Here is a 25,434-nt window from a genome sequence, read left to right as displayed (position 1 = left end):
AAGGGGATCCAGTGTCTGTCAGCCTGGGATGACATGCTCGACAAGCCACGTTGCTTCGCTAGGGACGGCTTGCACCTGTCACCACTGGGCTTTCAGATATTGGCAAAGGCTCTTGCCACCCCCATAGTGCCTTTTTTAGGCAAGGCTCAAAAGTCAAACCCACCTCCACAGACAGCACAAGAAACAAGAAACTAAGGGTAATGCTGCTAAACGCCAGAAGTCTTAACCTCAAGATGCACGCATTCGAAGTTCTCCTCAGTATGGAGAACATTGATATCTGTGCAGTGACAAAAACCTGGTTCAAGGCTCCAGAGAGCACCCCAGCACTACCAGGTTATACCTCATATAATGCTTTTTGGCCCCAAAACCAGGACCGAACCACAAAAGGAGGGGGAGTTTCCATATTTATCAAGGATATCCACACCTCCAGGTTAGTGGCATTGCACGAAGTATCGGAGACCATTCATGTGCAACTAACAGTGGGCAAGACTGCTTTTCAGTTTATAGCATCCTACAGACCACCCTCTCAAAGTCAGGAATCCCACTCGGCTTTCCTGAAAACATTGGAGAACATGAAGATCTCTCTGAACACCATTATATTGGGTGACTTCAACTACCCAAACATTGACTGGGAGTACTACTCAAGCCCCAGCACCTTAGCCCAAAGGTTCCTGGAAATTATAAACTCAAATGCTATGGAACAACTAGTCACCACTCCCACAAGAGGGGATAACATACTAGACCTGATCATTACCAACATGGGGACTCTATGCTCCACACCTAAAGTATATCCCTCATTGGTAAGATCAGACCATAAATTAATTTCACTGGATGTCCACATCCCGACCCCATCCCCAGCCCAGAAAACCACAGTGAGAAACTTCTCAAAAGCGAACTTCTCACTTCTCAAATCTGAAGTGGAATCCTTCAAGGCCCCAGGGCCAGTGGAAACTACGGCCCAAACTGCAGAATCCTATATAAACGCATTCTACGGACATCTCCAGGAATGCATGGATCATGCTATCCCAAACAAAACCAAAACCCAAACATCCAAAGGCAGGTGTCCAGTCTGGTGGACCCCAGCCATAAATAAACTGTACAACAGAAGGAGGAAGATACTACTTGATAGAGCAAAATCCCTAATAGGGAAGGCATCTCTGATCAGTACTAGCAAAACATTACGATCCCTCATAAAATCCTCCAAGGCCAGCTTCGAGAGAAAAATTGCTCAGGACACTAAAGACAATCATAAAGCTTTTTTCAGTTATGTTAGGAACCTGGGATGCAACTCCCAGACTTGTTCTGAGTTGATTCTAAACGACAAAAAATACACTGAACCCACAGACATCGCCAATATCCTGGCAGACAGGTTCAGTGCAAACTTCTCCACGCCCTCCCCCCCAAAAAAAGAGCAAGTATCTATCCCGGCAGAGGGCTGCCTCCCAAACATCTCTGATGCTCAGGTGAAGGCTGCCCTCTCCAAAGCAAAAAACACTGCTTCCATGGGACCAGATGGCGTCCCGGGTTGCTTCCTACATGAACTCCAAGAAGAACTAATCCCTAAAATAAAACAGCTGTACAATCTCAGCCTCACTACAGGATATGTGCCCACAGAATGGCATACAGCAACAGTGGTCCCACTCCACAAGGGTGGAGCCTCTACGGACCCAGGAAACTATCACCTCATAAGCCTGACTAGCTTAGTCTGCAAGGCTATGGAGAGGATCATCATGGAGCTTATAAACAAAGACATTGGGGACCTACAGACACTAGATCCTGAAGAACCAGGAACCAAGTACCTCCAAAAAATAGAACGTTGGAAGAAAGCTCAACAACCTGGGTGGAAGTGCTGTATCAAATACTGTATTGCTGCCGTACTTTAAGGAAGACAAATTCCAAGGTCCATAAACGCTCAAACAAAATTTATTGATACAAAATAAAATACATGAAAACGTCGACCTAGGTTTCGTCCGTATCTACGAACTTCTTCAGAACAATTAATGTTATGAACGGACCTCTTAAATATCTTCCTTAATCAACAATTGATTGCCCAATTATACAATTAACTTTCCGTGAAAGATTTATTCAACCGACAATATCTAGTGCAACGGATAGCAAATGTACATTGTATGTAAATACTGTCAAATAAAAACTAACAACTAACCCTACCAATTGAAACAATGTACACAGTATATTCTAAATCTGTAATGTATAAATAATTAACAGTAATAATGAAAAATAAATTAACAAAATTGATAATAATAATAATAATGTTAACTTTTCCAAATTAATGAATATATGCGTGTATTTGTAGGAATAGTTATTGCTGTAATTAATATACTGCAAGCGATATAATTGAATGTAATAACTTGTAATAAATTTTATATATATATATATATCTTTTATGTTGGTTACGTATGTCTGTGTACAGGGGGGAAAAAAGGGGGAAGTCTAAACGCACAAAACAAACAAAACAAACAAGTGTCCAACCCAATATCGTGCCAAAGATGTATGTGCATGTATATATAAATAGATAAAATTGCTTGAAGTTCGTTAAAAAAACTTGTACCCATTAAACAATAAAATAATGTAATCCTTTAAATAAACCATATAAGTAGATGTAAATGTTAAAAATACATTAAATACATACTTAATAAGTAATAAATACAAAAATGGCAATGAATGTACAGATAATAAATATATAGGTACGTAAAAAATGTGTAAAAACCTCATGTAGTACATATAGCTGTATGTATATAACAGTATATATTGATTGTGTATATATATGTCCGGTTTTATATATTATCTCCGACATATTCAATAAAGTTGTCCGTGGATAACATCCCACAGGTAAATACTGAATGCGTACCTACTATACAAATTTACTGTGCTAACTAAACATATGCATATGTGTATTAAATTGTGTATACCAAGGTTAAACTTATTAAATAAATAAATAGTAAAAAATACGTAGTTATATATAATAAATAGTAAATGCAAATATGCCAATAAATATACAAATTGATAAATATATAAATATAATATAAAAACCATCATATAGTGCGCCCAATTCGGCTTCGTCAAGGGCAGATCCTGCCTTTTGAACCTGGTTGACTTCTTCAAAACAGTCAGCAAAGCCATAGATGAAGGGAAGGTAGTCCACACAGCCTATCTGGACCTAGCAAAGGCATTTGACACAATACCCCACTCGGGCATCATAGATAAGCTGTCCAGCTTAAATATAAGCCCCTATGTCACAAGATGGGTCGCAAACTGGCTCAAAGGCAGAACCCACAGAGTGAGAGTTGCTGGAGCCATGTCAGACTCGAAACCGGTCACAAGTGGTGTCCCACAAGGTTCTGTCCTGGGACCGCTCTTGTTCGGTATATACTTTTCCGAGGTACAGGCCAACGTGGGAGGACTATGGCTCACCAAGTTCACAGACGACTGCAAACTAGGCGCCATAATCAACTCTCCAGCTGACACAAACATCCTTCAAAAAGGTCTCACAGAGACGGATAACTGGTGCCAGAGCCACGGTCTAAAGCTAAATGCCAAAAAGTGTATAGTCATACCCTTTGGCAAAAACAATGTGCCCACAAATTACCACATAGGCGGTAACCCATTAAGTACAGAGAAAGAAATTAGGGATCTGGGGACTCAAGTTGATAGAAATCTCTCCTTTGACAACCACGTTGCCAAAGTGGTTAGAAAGACCTTTTACATAGCTCACCTCATCATGAAAGGATTCACCTCTAGATCAAGAGAGGTAATCATGCCCCTTTATTCATCCCTCATCAGGCCCATCATAGAATACAATGCCCCTTTTGGGATGTACCTTACCCGACACCTGCAGCAATTAGAAAGACCCCAAAAGTACCTCACCAAGAGGATCAAGGGACTCAAACAGATGCCATATGCTGCTCGGTTAAAAAAACTCCAGCTCTACTCAGTTGCATACCGCCTACTTCAAGGCGATCTGTGCCTGACATATAAAGCTATGTCCAATCCAGAATTAATGGACATGCTCCACCTCAGTAAATCTAAATCCCTTAGAGCCGCACGCTCGAGGGACTTGAACCTCAGCACTGAAATAAATAGAACTTGCTGGAGGGACAGATTCATAACCCAGAGGCTCCCTTCGCTCTGGAATAGAATTCCAATTCATGTTAGGCGAGCACCTCACTGAATCTCTTCAAGAAGAATCTTGATGAGTGGATGGGGGATCATAGGTTTGTCCCGGGGATTACTTCCGTGTCACTATTAGACAGAGGCACAGCAAACTAAACCTTTAAAAGGGCATAGTATACTCAAATCAAGGGGTGGCGTAAGCCAAACAAAATCGGGCTAGGCTTATAATTGCCCCAGGGCAGATAGCCTAGTATGAACCTATAAACCTATGAACCTATGAACCTATGAACTCTTGTTATGGCATTCAGATCAGCAAGTAACACCATTGCTCAGCAGGAGTAGTAATACCTATTGTTTTCTGCACTGGATGGATACATTATTTATTTACTCATTTTATACAAGTCCAGTTAGATATGACTGTATCTATTCAGGGAGCTAATCTATTTACATATCATTCAAGAACAGAATAGAAATTTAATATAATATAAGCCACAGTAGTAAAGGATGACATAATGTTTTTGGGCTTACTATATTTTTCATCAAGTGTAAACTGCCTAAAACTTCAAATGAATGAAACACATAAGTCAAAGGTTCAAGTCAATGAAACCTCTTTTTTTTTCTTTTTTTTCAGGGTGACGCAAGCCCCTCTGTAACTCTCACCTCATTAGTAATACAAATATTAATTCTGATATGATTGTTGACTATTTTACATTATACTTTGTCCTTTCCTTTTAATTTATTCCATGCTTGCCACTTTCTGTTCCACCATTTGTTTTCCCCTTTCATGATTGTCTTCTTCTAGCTTATACTCATCTATCAGTTTTATTATATTGCCTTTATTTAGCCTTTTGTTACTCTTCCATAATATTGTTATAACTTTTTCCCAAGCATTAAATGACTTCTATTCCTTCTTCTTTGTCTCTCTTTTTCTCATTGTATATCTGTCCCCAACATCCACCTGTCTTGTGTAATTCCTTTATCTTTACCATCTGTTTGTTTTATTATCATATATATGCTGTTTCCATAATCTTGGAGTTCAGTGCATTCCCAGAAAACATGTGACCAGCTTCCCAATTTCTGTACTTTATACCTCCAAAAATTCCCTATTCACTCCTGGATGCATTTTTCTATTTTTCATGCTTATAAAATAGTTATGCTTGCATTTCCAGGCAAAAATTCTAAACTTACTCAGCTTTGTCACTTTCCAAAGTGGCAAACACTTTCTCCATTGTCTCTTTGTTATTGTTTTTTCTAGCCATCTTTGCCATTATTCTCTTATTTCCTCCCTCTTATCCCTCATCATCTCCCTCATAACATAGTACAGTGCTGTTATTAACCCTTTGGTCTGGTATGTTGTCTTACTGTTAAAAATGGTCCACATTACTATCTATGGAATGTCTTCTTTTTTACAATTAATCCACATGGAATCTCTCCCTTCCTCACATATCATTGCATAATGTATGTGTACATAATTTGAGAGTTTGCATTTCCTCTGAAAATTATGTCCATTATAACCTTTTATTTTTTACTACATTTTCCTAATACTTAATACATGTTTTCAGTCTCCTCTACCTCTTTGCTGTTGTGTTTTTGTCAGTCTCCCTTTTTTCTGCCCATATTGGTATTACGTCCTTTTCCATATTCTCGGTGCCTTCTTATGAAATAGCTTATTCACCACTTCCTTTAAGCCCCCCAAAACAGGTGTGTTCTCTAAATCCTACTCCTTTGTCAATATCATTTCTAACATGTCTGTGTGTGTCTCACTGTCTCTCTCTCCTACCCATTTATATCTTTCTTTTAAACTTGCTGTTCATTTTAATTCCCTTCATCACTTTTGCATTTCACCAAGAAGGATATCTTAGTAGCCATGTCATATCCCCCTAGGTTTGGAACCCCCAAGCCACCATGTTTCTTAGTCAGTACTTGTTTATTCTATCTCACCCTTGTTTTTTGCTTTCCTCCCACCAAATCTCTCTCTCATTCATTTTCTGAGCATGTCCAGTTATTTCTTCATCAGTCCTATCCAAAAAGCATTGACTGTATATAATATGTGGGATATGACATTCTAATGCATCACTTGTAATTTTTGTCCCACTTTTAAATTAAGGAGCTCCCATGTTTTCAAATTTTAATGTATTTGGCTCAAAATTTCCCTAATTGATCATTTTCTGGATTCTTCATATTTGCTTTTTAGCCATAATCCTAGGTACTTTATTTCTTCCTTTTCCCACCACCCTTCATTCTCTTAGTTTATATATTCTTACTCCTCCAGATTTAGTTTTTTTTCTTAGAAAAAGTTGTGACCCCAAATCTCTGCAAATTCTGTTAGCAATTCCATTAGTTGATTAAAGTCTTCTCCTGGATTAGTTAGGGTAATTGGGGCATTGTTTGCATATAACTGTATTTTTAAGTTTAACATCCCCTATTTATAGCCTTGAAATTTCTTATTTCTTATTCTTTCCCCCTGTGGTTCTAAGTATAAATCAAACAGAAGTGGAGCATGGGCATCCCTTGCATTGTTCCCCTAGTTATCTTCATGGGTTTGATTAGGTGTTCCATCAACTTAACCTGCACTGTAACTTGTCTGTATATATATGTGAGTACTTTTTATAAACTGATCTGGAAATCCCATCTCCTGTAACAAATGAAACAAAACACATATTCCCCTCTATCAAAAGACTTTTTAGCCTCCAGTGTGAAGAGAGCCACTCTCTGGTTTCTTTGCTGCATGTCTTGAATAATAATTACTATTCTTATTATGTTATCGTTTACCCTCTTGTTCTCCAGGAAACCCAGTCAGTATCCAGCAAGTATTATAGTATTCCACTACCCTCTTGACTATTGCCCTAAATGTTTTTATAATCATGGTTTAGATATCTAATTGGCCTTTTTTGTGCCAGTCTGAGTGGATCTCTTACATCTTTCCTTGTAGCTGCTATTATCCTTTTTGACCTAGATCTTGAGAACCCCCCCTTTCCAAACTTCATTAAAGAGAGTTTTTCATGGGATTCCAAGATGGCTGCACACTGATCAACAGTTTAATTTTAGCTCTCTCAGTGTGAAAAAAGAAACTAATAGATAAGGATTAGTAAGTCTGCCAGTTGTAGTAAAATTGAGTTACTGGCTATTAAGTACACTCCCTGAATACCAGCAAAGAAGAAACTTAGAGAGCCTGAAAGAAAATCAACTAGAAAAGGTGAAGAGATAAAACTGAATGGAAAGAATCCTGCAGCTGTTCATCAAAAAGCAGTTCGGACTCCAGCTTTGGTACAAGAGACGGTTTCCAGTAATTTAGAGGAAATATAAATTAAATGTGCTTAGAGGTGACTAAAACAAATAAAACACTGAAGGAGTATATTAACTTAAATAACAAAAGGCTGGAAAACTACAAGAAGCTTTAAGTAGCTATTCAGATGAACTGATAGAACTCCAACAATCAGAAGTCAAAATTTAAAAAAGCTGGCTGAGTATGAGACTGCTCAAGAGCTGCTTTTAGAACATGAAGAGAAAAGCTGAGATTTTCTGCTATACCAGAGAAACTGGAAGGATCAGACTGTATACATTTTATGAAAGCATAAAGAAGCACCTGGACTGGTATTCCACAGCAGGATTTGTTAATTGAAAGGGCACATAGTGTGTATGCTCCATACCTGGCCAAGAGAAAGCAGACAAAACCTGTATTAGTAAAGATGCAATCATACCAGCATGAAGAGGTGATCCTGACAAACCTGTGGGAAAAGGGAAAAGTATTAAAAATTGTATGTAGTAGTGTGGTTGTGGAAAATGACTGTCCAATATATTCCAGGCAGAAGAGAAGCAAACCTTTGTCCATCAATCAAGGAAGATCAAGGGGCAGATGTGAAATTCAAGCTGCTGTATCCATCTGTCTTCATAATATTTTTTCCTGGAGGACCAAAGTAATTTTTGATGCATAGCAGGCTAAGGAGGAAATATAAAAGTTTGCCAACAAAAAGTCAACCAACACACACAAAGGGACTCTGCTATCATTCTTCTGATAGTAAAGCTCATAGAGAGACTTTGTCAGTGAAACCTTTTCCAATGTTCCAAAGGAAAATGCCTTAGAGACACAAAAAAGTACAGCAGTTGAGTAGAATAATTAGAAGTACCTTGAGCTTGAACCAAAGTCTGGGACTGGGAGATGAAAAAGAACAGGAAGGACAGCAACACTGAAATTAATGAATAAATGTGAGATATAAAGCATAAATCACATTTGTCAAATATGGCTTTACAAGAAAAATGGCTGAGAAAGTGGACTTTTGTTGACTTTGTTAAACCTGTGGGGGACTGAAAAGCATATACACCACTTTATGTCATTAATGTTTGGAAGGATGCTAAAAGGGAAAAAAAAGAAAGTAAGTAATTAAAACAATTTTTGTTTTTAATATGTGTATAAAAATTTCATAATATAAATTGCATTTTATTTGGTAAAGCATCTTCAGTGATTGTTGTAAAGATACTAAAGTAAACAATTACTTTTTTATTTTTTATTTTTAAGAAATGCAGGTATTACAGTGTAAAAAGAGAAGGAAGGCTAGACAAAAGCATGCTTAAGTTAATCATGTAACCTTGGGCTGTTGGGATGAAAGATGGGGTGAAACAATGCACTGATTATAATATATGTAGAGTTGAGATGTTTTCTCTTACTTTCATATAGATGAATGTTTGGATTAGTGCCTTTGGCTTAAGCTAATAACATTTTTTATGTGGAAATGTGAGCTTTTAAGAATGATAGAATACTATGAATTTAATGAAAAGTTTTTCTTTAGCAAACAAATGTTCAGTGTGAGTTGGGAAGTCATCAGATGAGGGCAGCTGTACACTCTCTTCTTATATTTCCTTGAAAACATGTTGACTACAGGTGCAGGTAATAAATCCGGAGAGTTCTGGACATTGTTGAGAGAAATATAAAATTAAAAGGTACAAGGGCAAGCAGATTAGTAAAAAATAAAGTTTGAAATTATTGGAAGTGAATAAGAGATAGCACATTTCCTGGTACCCAAGTACTTCAATGTATTTACTAGAACAGTGTATCATTTAGTTTGACTTAAATATAGCCAGTGCACTTTTTCTTAAGGCAAAAGGTTACTGTTTTTTGAAAACATGCAATTTGATTTTCACATCTGGGAGGGGATTAAATATAAGACAAGAATATTCAACAATTGGTGTAAGAGGAGTACAGGCTGTAACATACACCTTAGCGAGGATAACCTTAATTTTAGGTTAAGTAACGTGTCTGGGTGCAGCTGTTGATTTGGGATAATTGTTCCTATAAGGAGGGTTTAACTTAATTTTGTGAGGATGTGCATAGTTTTGTGTGTTTTTTCAAGTTAATAGGTTATGGGAATATTCTGGGGATGTGTCTGTTTTTTGTTTGAGGGTTTTCTTTAAAACAAAAAGTCTTGTAAAATGTGACAATATGTTCTAACAGAGATGACAAGAAACAACTGTATAAAGGCTATACCTGAGAAATATGAATGGGTGCATGTAACACAAAAGCTGGAAACAGAAATTTTAATTAGCTGTCATATATGATAGGTGGGAATAATAACTTTTTATCATAATGAATACACTGTTTAAATTATTTTAGAATGTGAATGGCCTCACAGGTAAAGACAAAAAGGTAAGAATGGTGCATTATACTAAGAAATGCAGAGTGCAAATAGCAATGCTTCAGAAGACATGTGAGCATGTGAATTTGATAAAGAAATGATTTCAGGATGGCTATTCAGCAGAATGTCGGGAATAAAGGAAAAGGGAGTACTTATACTAATTGCTAGAGGATCTCTAATAGTGGTATAGGAGGAAATAAATGATTATGCTGGCATGTATTTATATTCCTCCTAAAACAGCTATTATGTTGCTTAAGAAAATTTTGGGAGAAATACTCAGCTTTCAGCAGGGAATATTACTTTTAGGTTAGGACTGAAACTTGATTTGCAATAATGAGGATGTATCTGGGAGACCTAGAAGGGAAAATTTAACAAAAGATGGTAGATTTCTGAAGAAATATATAAAAGTATTTGGTACGGAAGATATGACTTTAGTAGTAAGAAAGTCCACAAGGTGTAATAACCGAGCTAGTCTAGACAGATATTATATTTTGCAGGAACATGTGCATTTAATTAAAAAACATTTCAATGCACATCCAATAATTTATTTTAATTTTATTTTACATTTGTTGACCGGGCTAGTCTAACTGGATATATGTCCATTTTCAGTAGAGGCCCGGGGAGAAAAGCTCCACTACAGCAATTATACAAATATACAGAACTGAAAGAAAGTGACATAAAAGAATAATATTTAAAAACTAGCACATCATAATTACCACTTTAAGTAGATAACCAATAGGAAACAGAGTGACTTGAAAAAGTAAGTATATATATATATATATATATATATATATATATGTAACATATGAGAAACTTAGACAACAGTAGAAAGAAGGAAACATTTATACATGTAAAAATTGATCATATTAGAAAAACAAAATTTTAAAAATATAATGAAAAAATAATGAAAAAATTCTTTCTTTTTTTTTTTTAATTAGAGAATGAATGTTATGGTCATGTGAAGGTGGTGAGTAAGAGAAGGAAATATCAGTGAGGATTAATACATGGGCATAGCCATTGTAAAGTAAGAAAGTTTCTAAGTTGCTTCTTAAAAAGAGGTGTGGATGTTAGGGATGTTAGCTTAATAGGAAGCTTGTTCCAAGTTTCCAATGGTATTACCAAACAGACAGTCTCCAGATTTATTATTAGGTTTAAGGGTGGCTACTAGTGCCTTATTAGCTGAGCATAGGGTTGACAGATTTTTGTATGGGTTAATGAGGCTACAGAGGATGGGAGTATTTGTAGGATGATGCAGGATCTTCTGAGTTATAGTTAGTTGTTGAAAAAGAAGTTGGTTTTGTGGTTCCAACCATCCTAACTTTTTCAGATTTTGGCAATGGTGGGTCTGGAATGGGGAACCAGTAGCAAATCTGGCTATGTTATTATAAGCGGTGGCCAGCTTATTTAGATTATTTTTGGATAGGTTAGTGTAAATTAGTGATGCACAGAGAAGGGTTGAAATTAGGTGTGTTTGGGTGATAGTAAACCTGGCAGAAGGTGTAAGGAATGTTTTAAGCCTATAAAGGAAACCAAGTTTCCTATTGACTGATTTAATGGTTAAGTTTATATGAGTGTAAAAACTAAGATTGTTATCAATTGTAATGCCTAAAAGTTTAGTTATTGTTTCAGGTACTATTTCAGTGCCATTATTTGATACTACTGAGAAACTGATGAGGGGAGACTTTAGGGTGGGGGTAAATAATAGGAGTTTTTTTTTTTAGGGTTTAGTAGGAGACAGCGTTTGAAGAACCAGTTTTCCACTATAGTAAATGCTTTTTGGGTGCTAGACTGCAGTTCAGCTTGAGATACTGCAACACAGATTAATGTAGAGTCATCGGCATATTGTATGCAGGTGGTTTGAGGAAGGGATGTTTTCAGGTCATTGATGAAAATGGAAAAAAGGAGGGGTCCCAGAATAGAGCCTTGTGGGACTCCTAGGGAGATAGGGAGCTGGGTCGATAGGTTATTTTCCCAGAGGACTGCTTGTTGTCTGTTTTCTAGGTAGGACTTAAACCATTTGATTGTCTTAGTGTCTATTGAAAGTGTTGTAAGTGTCTCTAACATTAGGTGATGATTCACCATGTCAAAGGCTTTGGAGAGGTCTAAAAAGAGAGCTGGGGAGAGTAGGTTGTTATTGCGATTTTTATTAATACAGTCTGAAAAGGATAGGAGTGCAGTTGTGGTGCTATGAAACGGCCTCAATCCGTGCTGGCCATCTGCTAATAGATTATTTTGAAGGAGATGATCAAGTAGTTGCCGATGAATGCATCTTTACATGATTTTTGCTAATGCAAACAGTGGAGCTTTGGAACGGAAGTTAGAGAGTTCAGTTGAGTTGCCTCCCTTATGTAGTGGGATAAAATGTGAGACTTTCCACAGAGATGGGATAAAACCTTCTGTGATGGTTCTGCTTATTAATATGGAGATAGGGTAAGCAATTACATCAGCTGCAATTTGCAGAAATTCAGCTGGAAGGAGGTCAGCTGAAGGTGAACATGGTTTTAGTTTATGAAGTAGGGTATGGATGGCAGCTGTTGGAACAGGCTGCAGTTGTAGGGCAGGAGGTATATTGGTTAGAGAGCATGTGTTAGAGATACAGGCAGGAGATAAGGTATTTGATAAGTCTTGGACTGTTTCAGAGAAAAATTTGTTAAAAGTATTGGCAATTTGGCTTGGAGAGTTCTGAGTCAAATTAGATGGAGTAGGAGTTTTGGAGCGACCTGGATGGAGTAGGCTATTTATGCCTGCCCAGAATTTTTGTGGGTTTAGATGTTGGGCTTGCTGGATTTTCAGGTAATAGTTTTTTTATCTTGGAGTATTATTTTTTTGTAGCATTTCTCAGCTGTCTAAAGGTATCATGATCTTTTGAGTCTTTAGTATTTCTCTATTTGGACCAGATTCTATTTCTCTGAAGCATTTTTTGCCTTGTTTCTTTTGTGAGCCAAGGTGCAGGTTTGTTCCTAGTTCTGATTGTGCGTGAGGGGGCATGGTGTTCTAGGGTTTGTAAGAATGTGGTGTTAAAGTAAGAGACTGCTTTGTCAAGAGGTAGGTATTTTAGGGGTGACCAGTTGCAAGCTTTGAGTTCTGCTTGGAAGCTAGTTGGGTTAACTATTTCAGATCATGCACTAATAACAACTAAAATAAAAATGCAGGGTATTGAAGTACAAATGAGACAATGTGCTTCACCATCTACCTATTAAAAATAAAGGAATTGAAAGAATGTGTAGTGGAAATAATTCAAGGGTCATTAGGGAGAATTGAAATTTCTTCACAAATTATAGCTAATGAGTGGGATAAAATGAAAGTGGAGTTTAAAAATAGGCTATAAATAAAAGAAGTAATAATTATTTAGAGGGTCTGACAAAGGTTAAAGTATTGGAGAATCTCACAGAACAAGAAGGGGCACAACTGCAGAGTCTTTAAAGGAAAATAAGGAAGTATCTGGATAATATACATGAGTTTAGGAAGATTGCTGTAAAGCAACTTTTTTGATAACTCCAGAGCACAAAAATGTTTAGTACAATGACATAGGCAACAGAAAATAGAAAGGGTTTTTGCCAAACCTAGGGAGCCTATACCAGCAAAAATAACTAGAAATCCTGTATAGGTATTAGAGATATTTTGGAAATGTTATGAACATTTGTATAAAGCTAACAAATGTGGAAATAATGAACAAGCACAGATGAAAATATTTATGGAAGACTTATGTCAAAGTTAGGGGTAGATGAAGCTCAACAATTAAAAGTTTAATATAGGAGGATATGAGGTATAAATGGTGAAGTGTAATCAATCTGCAGGAAAGTCTCCAGGAATAGATGGCATTCCTGTGGAAGTCTACAAAGCAAGAAAATGATGAGGTTCTGGAAGGTTTGTTTAATGGCATTTTTAAAAGCAGGGGAATCACCAACATTGTGGAAGAAAGCTATATTAGCTGTTATACCTAAGGATGGTAATGGCTCATCAGATCAGGCTTCATATAGGCCCATTTCAGTTTTAAACCATGATTACAAAGTTTTTATTTTATAATAGCTACAACAATGGCCAAGTTGTTGCCAAAACTGAAAGCTGTAGATCAATGTGATTTTATGGAGAAGAAAGAAACACTTGACAACATTAATAGAACAATGATGATCCAGAGGGAAGCAGAATGTTAGAAAATACTGCCAACATTGGTGGGTCTTGATGCAGAGAAAGCATTCAACAGAGTAACCTGGAATTTTATGAGTAGGCCAATCAAAGCATTTGCATTCCCTGATATAATAATAAGGTTAATTAGGAGGATATATGAGTGGGGTGGCCACGGTGGTGCAGCAGTTAGCATTGCTGCCAAACAGCAAGAGGTTCTCCGGTTTGATCCGCGGCTGGCGTGCCTTCTGTGCGGTATCTGCATGTCTTCCCTGTGGTCACGTGGGTTTCCTCCGGGTGCTCTGGTTTCCTCCCACATCCCAAAGACATGCTGTAGGTGGATTGGACACTCTAAATTGGCACTAGGTGTGAGTGTGTGCATGTGTGTGTCTTCTGTGGAAGGTTGGGCACCAGGCTGGCAACTCGACACCGTAAAGCTCCACTGCCAATCATGAGCAGACAGGTGATCCGCTGTGGCAACCCCTAATTGGGAAAAGCCAAAAGAAGAAGAAGGAGGATATATATGAGTGATTTGTGGTAAACATTAAAGTGGGATGATTTCTCTCTAATACGTTGTGTCTAAACAAAGGAATTATGCAGCGGTGTCCTCTTTCCCTTTTGTTATTTGCATTATAATTACAGCCACTGGCAAAGAAAATAAGCGACTCAGCAAGTTAAGGATATAATTGGTATAAACAACCAAACCAAAAACCACCTCCAGAGGAAGCCTTAATAGGCAAAGATAGTTAAATGCGAAAAAGGCTTCCACCACAACAAAAAGTTCACTGAAAAATTCTGTTAAAATGTAGGCTTTAATAAAACGAAGAAATAAAAAGCACAAATTGTGCTGTTCAAGTTGCAGGTCAAACAGGATAAGCGCTCTCAGTTAAAAAACCTTCTTCAAATCCTAGTGTGTAAACCTGACTTACTGCTGTGAAATAAAGATCCTTAATTGCTCAACCAATCACATACAGCAATCAGATGCACGCCTTCCTTAAGCCTCCATTTCATTTCTTAATTAGGTTTCTCTCTTTCAAAATAGGTTTAATAGGAACTACTCTGTTGAGCCCTGGAAATAAATTAGCTCTGAGGTTCATGATCCATTTGCTTTCTTCCTTTTCAGTTTTGTTGACAATGTCTCCTCCACTGAAGTTAGTATTCACATTCGAGATAACCATAAAGCTAAATGAATGCCCTGGATTTTCAGACACATGTCCATACAGGGCATTGGTTACCACTTTATTCTTGATGTCTAACAGGTGGCGAAGTATCCATTCCTTAAACTTTCTGTTGGTCTTACCTACATAATAGGCTTGGCACAAATTACAAGTGCCAACGTATATAACATTCTTGGTGTTGCAGTTAGCAAAACCAGAGAACTTATAGCATTTGTTAGTTACAGGGTGAACAAAACTGTTGGACCTTTAATGTGGCTGCAAGCTTTGCAAAAGCCACATTTCCAAGTTTCTAATCTATTTCTTCCTTCTGTACTCTGCTTGTTAGGTATTCCATCATAGTTGCGCAGTAAATCCTTTAAGTTCTTCTTGTTTTATAACCAGACTTAGGTGTTTCCCCAGCAATTCTCTTAATTTTACTGTCAGCAGTTAAGATTGGCCAAAATTTCTTGATGGTTTCATGGACATCAAAGGAGTCAGTGCTGTAGGTCATCATGCATCTGAGACTGTTGCTGTTCCCACCGTCCTTCACATCACTCTGCTTCCATTTTGAGTAGTACGGTTGCCCTTTGTTGTATCAAATGGACACTGCTTTGCCTTTACTCATGACTAATTGTTTTTCATTATAGCCTCTTGAAGCAAAATTCTGTAAGAGTTTGTCTTGTTCCTGCAGAAAATCATCATCATCAGTACAGAACTTGGATATCTTGGTCACTTGATTTTCAACAATATTCTGAAAAACATGTCTCGGGAGCATGCTATTGTAGTATAGCATGTGGTTCCTCCAATTTGGTTTCCTGAATATAGTGGTGCCAATTCCTTTGCTATTATTCATTGAAATTCTCATGTCTAAGAACTCGATCTCACTTGCTGACGTTTTCCCTTCGAATCTTAAAAAGCTAGTCATACTTGTTAAATAGCTGACAAAATCATTTAGGCATTGCATACTGCCCTTCCATAAGAATATAACATCATCCACAAACCTATTGTAAAAGATAATGCATTCCTTCCATTTATTTTTCGTATCCATTTCCCATTGCCTTTTCCATTCAGCTAGGACTATATTGGCATAGCTGTTTGCACAGGGGGTGCCCATGGCTACCCACCATTTCTGCCAATAGTAGCTCTCAACATAGAGGAACCCATTGCTCTCCAGGACCAATTCCAGGAAGCTGCAGACTAGATTCACATCCATGTTTACTTCAAAATGAGAGGCAAAGTCCCTTACTGCTTCTATTCCTAGATCGTTGGGTATGCAAGTGAATAAATTGCTGACGTCCATCGTCACCAAAATGAGGTTATCTATAGAGCTTTCTTGCTCCGTTCTTTCATACAGTCTCTCCAGCAACTGACCAGTGTCCCTCAATACAGTATGTGCGAAAAGCAACAATTTCCTGAGTTCAGTTTCCACATAGATTGAAAGGGGCTCAGTGACCCAACCTCTCCCCGAAACTATCGGTCTCAGAGTGGGGTCAACACTGTTCTTATGAATCTTAGGCAACCCTTTGATAACAGATATAGTTGGATATACCATTTTAAAAAAGTCATGCAGATTTTTATCAATTGCTCTAGTCATTAATTTGTCGTACAAGACATTCTTTACTGACGAAATCAATCTGTCTACTTGATATTTCTTGATTTTGTGGTATGTATCACTATGGCTTAACATATCCTGCATTTTCTGAGCATACTGTACTGAATTCATCACTATTAAAGCACCTTTGTCAGCTGGCCTGAAAATAATTTCTTTCATTGTTTGCAATTCTTTTAACGCCTGAAACTCATCCTGTGTTAAATTGTAGTAGTGTTTACTTTTTCCTCCTGACCTCTGTTCAAACACTTCATTCACACATAACCATAAGAACATCTCTACAGTGGGATGATTACTGGGAACAAAGGTACTTGTTTTTTCAACACAGATGATGTATAGTTTGTACCAGTATTTTCATTGTCAAAAAGACACTTCAACATAACGTTTCTGCCAAAGCACCTTAAGTCTGTCACTAACTCACTCAGGTCAGAACATATTGAGGGTATAAAGCTCAAGCCTGTTTGCAGAACACTCTTTTGGGTAGCTGTCAACCCATAATCAGATATATTAATTACCAACAAAATTGATTCATCTGAGCTCACTGAGGTTCCTAAGTTACCTTTCTCTTTTTCCTCTCTCTGCTTTCCAACCTGGATCTCCCGACATTTTTCTGTGTTAATAAAATGGGAGTTGCTGTAACAAAGGTGCATGGACGGATCCCTTCTTTGGTATCATGCTTGGAACTGTTTCACTTCAAGGCTGAATGCTTCCTGCCGACGCAGTGTCTACATTCGCTGCATTATCATTTTCTGTTAGCGATGCAATGACCTTGAGCATACCAGAGTCATTGTTAACTATACAGCCATTAGTCCTATTGCTAGGAGTATTGCAAGAGGCTAATTCAGGATGTTAACCATTAGTGTGTATATCACTATGTACTTCCGCATGTATATTCACACTAGAAACAGTCCTGCGTGTCACAGCTACATTTCCCATGTTACTCATTTCACACTGAGCTGATCAAATGAAAGACACTGAGGAAACTCGGAGCTATAATATATAACATTAAGTATCCTGTTTTTGTTTATTTTGTTCTTTATTTCTTTATTATTTATAGCACTTTGTGTACTGTGTATTTTTCTAGCTAGTTTCACTGTGTGTGAGGTATTAACTGGAAATTGTCCACTTTTATTAAGCATCTGTTGGGTTGTTTGTTTCTGATAACTTGTTGCAGGTAAAGTCTTTTTTTCTAGAGGCTCCTTTAGCTGTTTAAAGCTTTCATTTAAAGGCTCACTGCTGCTTTTCAGCTGTGAGAAACATTTCTGCAGTTTGTTCTAAGTAGTGAAGATATTTGTAGCATTTCCATATTCAGGCTTGTATTTGGGCCTAGTGTTTGTGGAGGCTGTGTGTCTGAGCACATATTCAGGGACATCTTGGTTTAGCCAAAGCCATCAGGCATTTCAGTGAGAGAGAATTGTTTGAGGTCATTGGCTGACTGAGGTCACCTGAACTACAGCTTAGACTAAGCACCTCACTGGTTCTTGAGATTTCTTTCTTAAAAACTGTCTCAGGTTTCAACTTTCTGTTACCTAAGAAGTTCAGTTGTGAGTGTTCTGCCATTTCACACTGAGCTGATCGAAGGAAAGACACTGAGGAAACTCGGAGCTATAATATATAACATTAAGTATCCTGTTTTTTGTTTATTTTGTTCTTTATTTCTTTGTTATTTATAGCACTTTGTGTACTGTGTATTTTTCTAGCTAGTTTCACTGTGTGTGAGGTATTAACTGGAAATTGTCCACTTTTATTAAGCATCTGTTGGGTTGTTTGTTTCTGATAACTTGTTGCAGTTAAACTCTTTTTTCTAGAGGCTCCTTTAGCTGTTTAAAGCTTTCATTTAAAGGCTCACTGCTGCTTTTCAGCTGTGAGAAACATTTCTGCAGTTTGTTCTAAGTAGTGGGGATATTTGTAGCATTTCCATATTCAGGCTTGTATTTGGGCCTAGTGTTTGTGGAGGCTGTGTGTCTGAGCACATATTCAGGGACACCTTGGTTTAGCCAAAGCCATCAGGCATTTCAGTGAGAGAGAATTGTTTGAGGTCATTGGCTGACTGAGGTCACCTGGACTACAGCTTAGACTAAGCACCTCATTGGTTCTTTGAGATTTCTTTCTTAAAAGCTGTCTCAGGTTTCAACTTTCTGTTACCTAAGAAGTTCAGTTGTGAGTGTTCTGCCATTTCACACTGAGATGATCGAAGGAAAGACACTGAGGAAACTCGGAGCTATAATATATAACATTAAGTATCCTGTTTTTTGTTTATTTTGTTCTTTATTTCTTTGTTATTTATAGCACTTTGTGTACTGTGTATTTTTCTAGCTAGTTTCACTGTGTGTGAGGTATTAACTGGAAATTGTCCACTTTTATTAAGCATCTGTTGGGTTGTTTGTTTCTGATAACTTGTTGCAGTTAAACTCTTTTTTCTAGAGGCTCATTTAGCTGTTTAAAGCTTTCATTTCAAGGCTCACTGCTGCTTTTCAGCTGTGAGAAACATTTCTGCAGTTTGTTTCCTACCCTCCCTCCCTGTTGGTATAGTGTTTTTATAGTTGGTGGCTTTGCAGTTGCCCGCCCCTAGTGTAAATTTGGTCTGGGACCCTCCTCCCAGTCTAGTGTCATTACCTCATTCTACCCAGTACAGGGAGAACATTTGGGAAGGCCAATCAGCTTAGTTTCTGCTACTCCTTTCTCTCTTTCCTTTCTCTCTTTCCACTTAAAAAAAATAAATAAATGTATATGCTTTTACTGTATTTGTGTTTCTTCCTACTTTATTTTGCTTTTGCGTCATCTTAAAAGTACTCAGTTGTATTTATTACTGCTTGGTGTAACTCATTCTAAGCCTTTTAGTTTAAGCACTTGGGCTTCAGCCCAGTTGTTTTACATTAAGAAGGTTTGTGGTCTGCACTGTAGTGGCAGAACAGGTAGCTTACATCCTTCTAAGTTGGGAACTGCTGACTGAGGGCTCAGTGTCTGTTATTCTAAAAGTGTATTAATTCTGGTTTAAGCACTTGGGCTTCAGGCCAGTTATTTTACATTAAGAGGGTTCGTGGTCTGCACTCTTGTGGGGGGAGAGGCTGGACTCTGCCCTTCTGAGCTGGGAATTTCTGGTTAAAGGAAACTCGGATATGAAAGCATCTCTCACATGTGTTGGAATTTGTTGGGAGGAGGAGAGGGTTGTCTGTGTACATCAGGCAGTTGTAACATTGCCTTAAGATTCCCAGATTCACCAGCTGGACCAGAGAGGAGATAGACAACTGACCTTTGGACATGCTAGAATAGTATTGGGAATTCTTCTATAATTGAAAAAAAGGGCCAGTGGGGAACAAGGTACCCAAGGGGAGTTTGTGAGGGTGTAGTGCTTTTAATTTTTTAGTGCTGACTTAGTGAGCAAGTGCCAGGTAACTTAAATGCAATGTGTTACAGGTAACTTAAATGCAAAAACGACAAACGAACCCTCTTAATATAAAATATCTGCATTGCTTACTGTACTATCTTACACTCAACTAACCCTAGCCCATAAGCTTATTCAAAACCCCTCCCTCTGTCCCTCCCTTTCCTCTGCCTTTAAAATGCACCTACCTAACAGAGTTCTAAGGTCAAATAATCAAAATCTACTAGAAGTGCACAAACATACTCATCCCCCAGGCAAAAGAATTCTGTCCTTCAGCCTCGCTCGCCTCTGGAACTCCTTACCCCCACTCATCCGCACCACCTCCAACCACTCTACCTTCAAAAAGTCTCTTTTTTTACATCTAGCATCACAGTGGGAATGCTCATGCTCCCACCCTACATAACTAACTCTACTCATAGTCCTCCAATATCTCATCCTACTTTATATAGCTACTATGTTTGTTCTCTAATCTGTATAATGTTTAACATTTGTTCGATTACTAGTATTTTTCTTCTCAATGTATTAACTGTTATGACTGCTACTGTATATTTGATAAGTTTTCACTTGTATCCTGTCTACATTGTATTATTAACTCTCTGTACCTACATTTTTTCTGTCAAATGTTGAATGTGCATTTTCTTTGTGGAGCTTTTCTCCCCAGGACTCCATTGAAAACGGGTTCTTTATGGCCCAATGGACTATCCTGGTAAACCAACTGCAATAAATAAATAAAAATAAATAAATAAATAAAGGCTTATAGTGCCTGCATATTTGAACTGCTTCTTACTGAAATTGGTACACCTTGTTTGCTGTAGCATAGACTAGATCCAGGCCTGCTGAATCTAGCTTTGTTTGTATAACTTGAGCACTAATCCAGTCATTCTTTAAAGTATTCAATTGTATTTATTACTGCTTGGTAGTAACTTGATTAAAGTGTAGCTATCATTCTAAGTCTTTTGGATTAAGCACTTGGGCTTCAGACCAGTTGTTTTACATTAGGAAGGTTTGTGGCCTGCACTGTGGTGGCAGGACAGGTAGCTTACATCCTTCTAAGTTGTGAACTGCTGATTGAGGGCTCAGTGTCTGTTATTCTAAAAGTGTATTAGTTCTGGTTTAAGCACTTGGGCTTTAGGCCAGTTATTTTTACATTAAGAGGGTTCGTGGTCTGCCCTCTTGTGGGAGGAGAGGCTGGACTCTGCCCTTCTGAGCTGGGAATTTCTGGTTAAAGGCTTATAGTGCCTGCATATTTGAACTGTTTCTTACTGAAATTGGTACACCTTGTTTGCTGTAGCATAGACTAGATCCAGGCCTGCTGAATCTAGCTTTGTTTGTATGCTTGTTGTTTGTTTGCTTGTTATTTCCCTGAAACGCTAATTCCACCTAAAACGCGGCTTTTCAGCACTTCTGTAGATCCCTAGTGATATCTGCATTGCTTACTGTACTTATTTCCTTGTTTCACTTGAAAGAAAGTTACTGTTTGTCGTTTTTGCATTTAAGTTACCTGTAACACATTGCATTTAAGTTACCTGGCACTTGCTCACTAAGTCAGCACTAAAAAATTAAAAGCACTACACCCTCACAAACTCCCCTTGGGTACCTTGTTCCCCACTGGCCCTTTTTTTCAATTATAGAAGAATTCCCAATACTATTCTAGCATGTCCAAAGGTCAGTTGTCTATCTCCTCTCTGGTCCAGCTGGTGAATCTGGGAATCTTAAGGCAATGTTACAACTGCCTGATGTACACAGACAACCCTCTCCTCCTCCCAACAAATTCCAACACATGTGAGAGATGCAACCATATAGCCAAACTGGAGGCTAAGCTCTCTCAACTCAGTACTGGCATAACCAGTCAGGAGGAGAAGGAAACCACACTCACTACAATTCCAGTCTCACATAGACCTACCACGACAGCAAACCAAACACATAAACACACAAAAACATACTTGGAGGCTCAAAATAAAAATCTGCCTAAGCAGCAGAGACCTCCAAAGCAGACACCCAAGCAACCGCTACCCCAAAACAAAACACATGCAACACATAGCTCACAAAGCCAGTGTGCCAAACAGTCACAGCCCTTAAGGCTAAACAACACACCTGATACACTTGTAATAGGTGACTCTATTGTCAGGCACACTGACATCCCGCTCACCAAGCTAAACAAGGAGAAGGTCACGGTGAGCTCCTGTCGGGCGCTAGGATCCGCCACATAACACAAACACTCAGGTCACTCCAAGGCAAGTACAAATATAACTCAGTCATTGTCCATGCTGGTGTGAATGACCTGAGATGTACCTCCCTGGACTACATGAAATGAGACATAGAGGAGCTCTCTGAGCATGTAGCCCAGGCCGGTATGACCCTGACCTTGAGTAGCATCTTACCCTCACCAAGAATGATGCCACAATATGAAGACAAGATTATCAATTTCAACAATTGGCTTAAGTATTGGTGTCATTCAAAGGAGATCCAATGCCTGTCAGCCTGGGATGACATGCTCGACAAGCCACGATGCTTCACTAGGGATGGCTTGCACCTGTCACCCCTGGGCTTTTGGATATTGGCAAAGGCTCTTGCTACCCCCATAGTGCCTTTTTTAGGCAAGGCTCAAAAGACAAACCCACCTCCATTGGTATCACAATGGATAAGAAACTAAGAGTAATGCTACTCAATGCCAGAAGTCTAAACCTCAAGATGCATGCACTCAAAACTCTCCTTAGCATGGAGAACATCGATATCTGTGCAGTAACAGAAACCTGGTTCAAGGCTCCTGAGAGCACGCCAGCACTACCAGGTTATACCTCATACCATGCTTTTTGGCCCCAAAACTTGGAACGAACCACAAAAGGAGGGGGATTATCAATATTTGTCAAAGATACCCACACCTCCAGGTTGGTGGCACAGCACGAAGCATCAGAGACTATCCATGTGCAACTAACAGTGGGTAAAACTGCCTTCCAGTTTATAGCCTGCTACAGACCTCCCTCCCAAACCCAGGAACCCCACTCGGCCTTCCTGAGAACACTGGAAAATATGAAGGTCTCTCCAAACACCATTATATTGGGCGACTTCAACTACGCAAACATAGACTGGGAGCATTACTCTAGCTCCAACACCCTAGCCCAAAGGTTCCTAGAATTTATAAACTCAAATGCTATGGAACAACTTGTTACCACTCCCACAAGAGGGGAAAATATACTGGACCTGATCATCACCAACATGGGGACTCTATGCTCCAGACCAGAAGTGTATCCCTCACTGGTAAGATCAGACCATAAACTAATCTCACTGGATATTCACATCCCGACCCCACCCCCTGCCCAGAAAACCACAGTGAAAAACTTCTCTAAAGCAAATTTCACACTCCTCAAAACCAAGGTGGAATCCTTCAAAGCCCCCGAGACTGTGGAAAATACGGCCCAGATCGCAGAATCCTTTATAAATGCATTCTATGAACACCTTCAGGAATGCATGGATCATGCAATCCCAAATAAAACCAAGACCCAATCCTCCAAAGGCAGACGTCCTGTCTGGTGGACCCCAGCCATAAACAAAGTATACAATAGAAGGAGGAAGTTACTATATGATAGAGCAAAATCCCAAAAGGGGAAGGCATCTCTGATCAGTATTAGCAAAAAACTACGGGCACTCATAAAATCGTCTAAGGCCAGCTTCGAGAGAAAAATTGCACAGAACACTAAGGATAACCACAAGGCTTTCTTTAGTTATGTTAGGAACCTGGGTGGGAATTCCCAGATATGCTCAGAATTACTCCAAAATGACAAAAAATACACCGAACCCACAGACATTGCCAAAATCCTAGTTGACAGGTTCAGGGCAAACCCCCCCCCTCCCCACCAAAAGGGCAAATATCTATCCCAGCAGAGTGCTGCCCCCCTGACATCTCAGATGCTCAGGTAAGAGCCGCCCTCTCCAAAGCAAAAAACAAAGCATCAGTGGGACCAGATGGTGTCCCAGGCTGCGTCCTACATGAACTCCAAGAAGAGCTAAACCCAAACATAAAACTACTGTTCAATCTCAGCCTTACTACAGGATATGTACCCAAAGAGTGGCGTACAGCAACAGTGGTCCCTCTCCACAAAGGTGGTGCCTCAACGGATCCTGGAAACTATCGCCCAGTAAGCCTGACCAGCTTGGTCTGCAAAGCTATGGAAAGGATCATCATGGACCTCATAAATAAAGATATTGGGGACCTACAGACACTGGATCCTACCCAGTTTGGCTTTGTTAAGGGCAGATCCTGCCTCTTAAACCTGGTTGATTTCTTTGAAACAGTCACCAAGGCCATTGATGAGGGGAAGGTGGTCCACACAGCCTACCTGGACCTCGCAAAAGCCTTCGATACAATACCCCACTCTGGCATTATAGATAAGCTCACCAGCTTAAATATAAACCCATATGTCACTAGATGGGTTGCAGACTGGCTCAAGGACAGAACCCACATGGTTAGAATTGCTGGAGCCATGTCAGACTCCAAACCAGTTACAAGTGGCGTCCCACAAGGCTCAGACCTGGGACCTCTCTTGTTAGATATATATTTGTCGGAGGTACAGGCCAACATGGAAGGACTGGGGCTGACCATGTTCGCAGATGACTGCAAACTGGGTGCCATAATCGACTCTCCAGCCGACACAAGCATCCTCCAAAAGGGCTGCATAGAAACAGACAACTGGTGCCAGAGCCATGGCCTCAAGCTAAATGCCAAAAAGTGTATAGTCATCTCCTTTAGCAAAAACAAAGTGCCCACAAATTACCACATAGGTGGTAATCCATTAAGTACAGAAGAAGTAATTAGAGACCTGGGGACCCAAGTTGATAGCAATCTCTCATTTGACAACCACGCGGCCAAAGTGGTTAGAAAAACATTTTATATAGCCAACCTAATCATGAAGGGATTCACATCTAGATCAGGGGAGGTCATCGTGCCTCTTTACTCATCCCTCATCAGGCCCATAATTGAGTACAATGCCCCTTTTGAGATGTGCCTTACCAGACACCTGCAGCAACTGGAAAGACCCCAAAAGAACCTCATCAAGAAGATCAAAGGGCTCAAACAGTTGCCATATGCTGCCCGGTTAAAGAAACTCCAGCTCTACTCAGTAGCATACCGCCTGCTCAGAGGCGATCTGTGCCTGATGTATAAAGCCATATCCAACCCGGAATTAATGGACATGCTGCACCTCAGAAAATCCAAATCCCATCAAGCTACGCGCTCGAGAGACTTGAACCTCAGCACTGAAATAAATAGGATATGCTGGAGGGACAGATTCATAACCCAGAGGCTCCCTTCACTTTGGAACAAAATCCCAGTCCAGGTTAGGCAGAGTCCCTCATTGACTCTCTTCAAGAGGAATCTTGATGAGTGGATGGGAGATCGTA

This window comes from Protopterus annectens, chromosome 6.part0 (assembly GCF_019279795.1).
Source record: "Protopterus annectens isolate FY-2018-M chromosome 6.part0, PAN1.0, whole genome shotgun sequence".
Classification (NCBI taxonomy): domain Eukaryota; kingdom Metazoa; phylum Chordata; order Ceratodontiformes; family Protopteridae; genus Protopterus; species Protopterus annectens.
Note: the sequence above shows the minus strand (reverse complement) of the source record.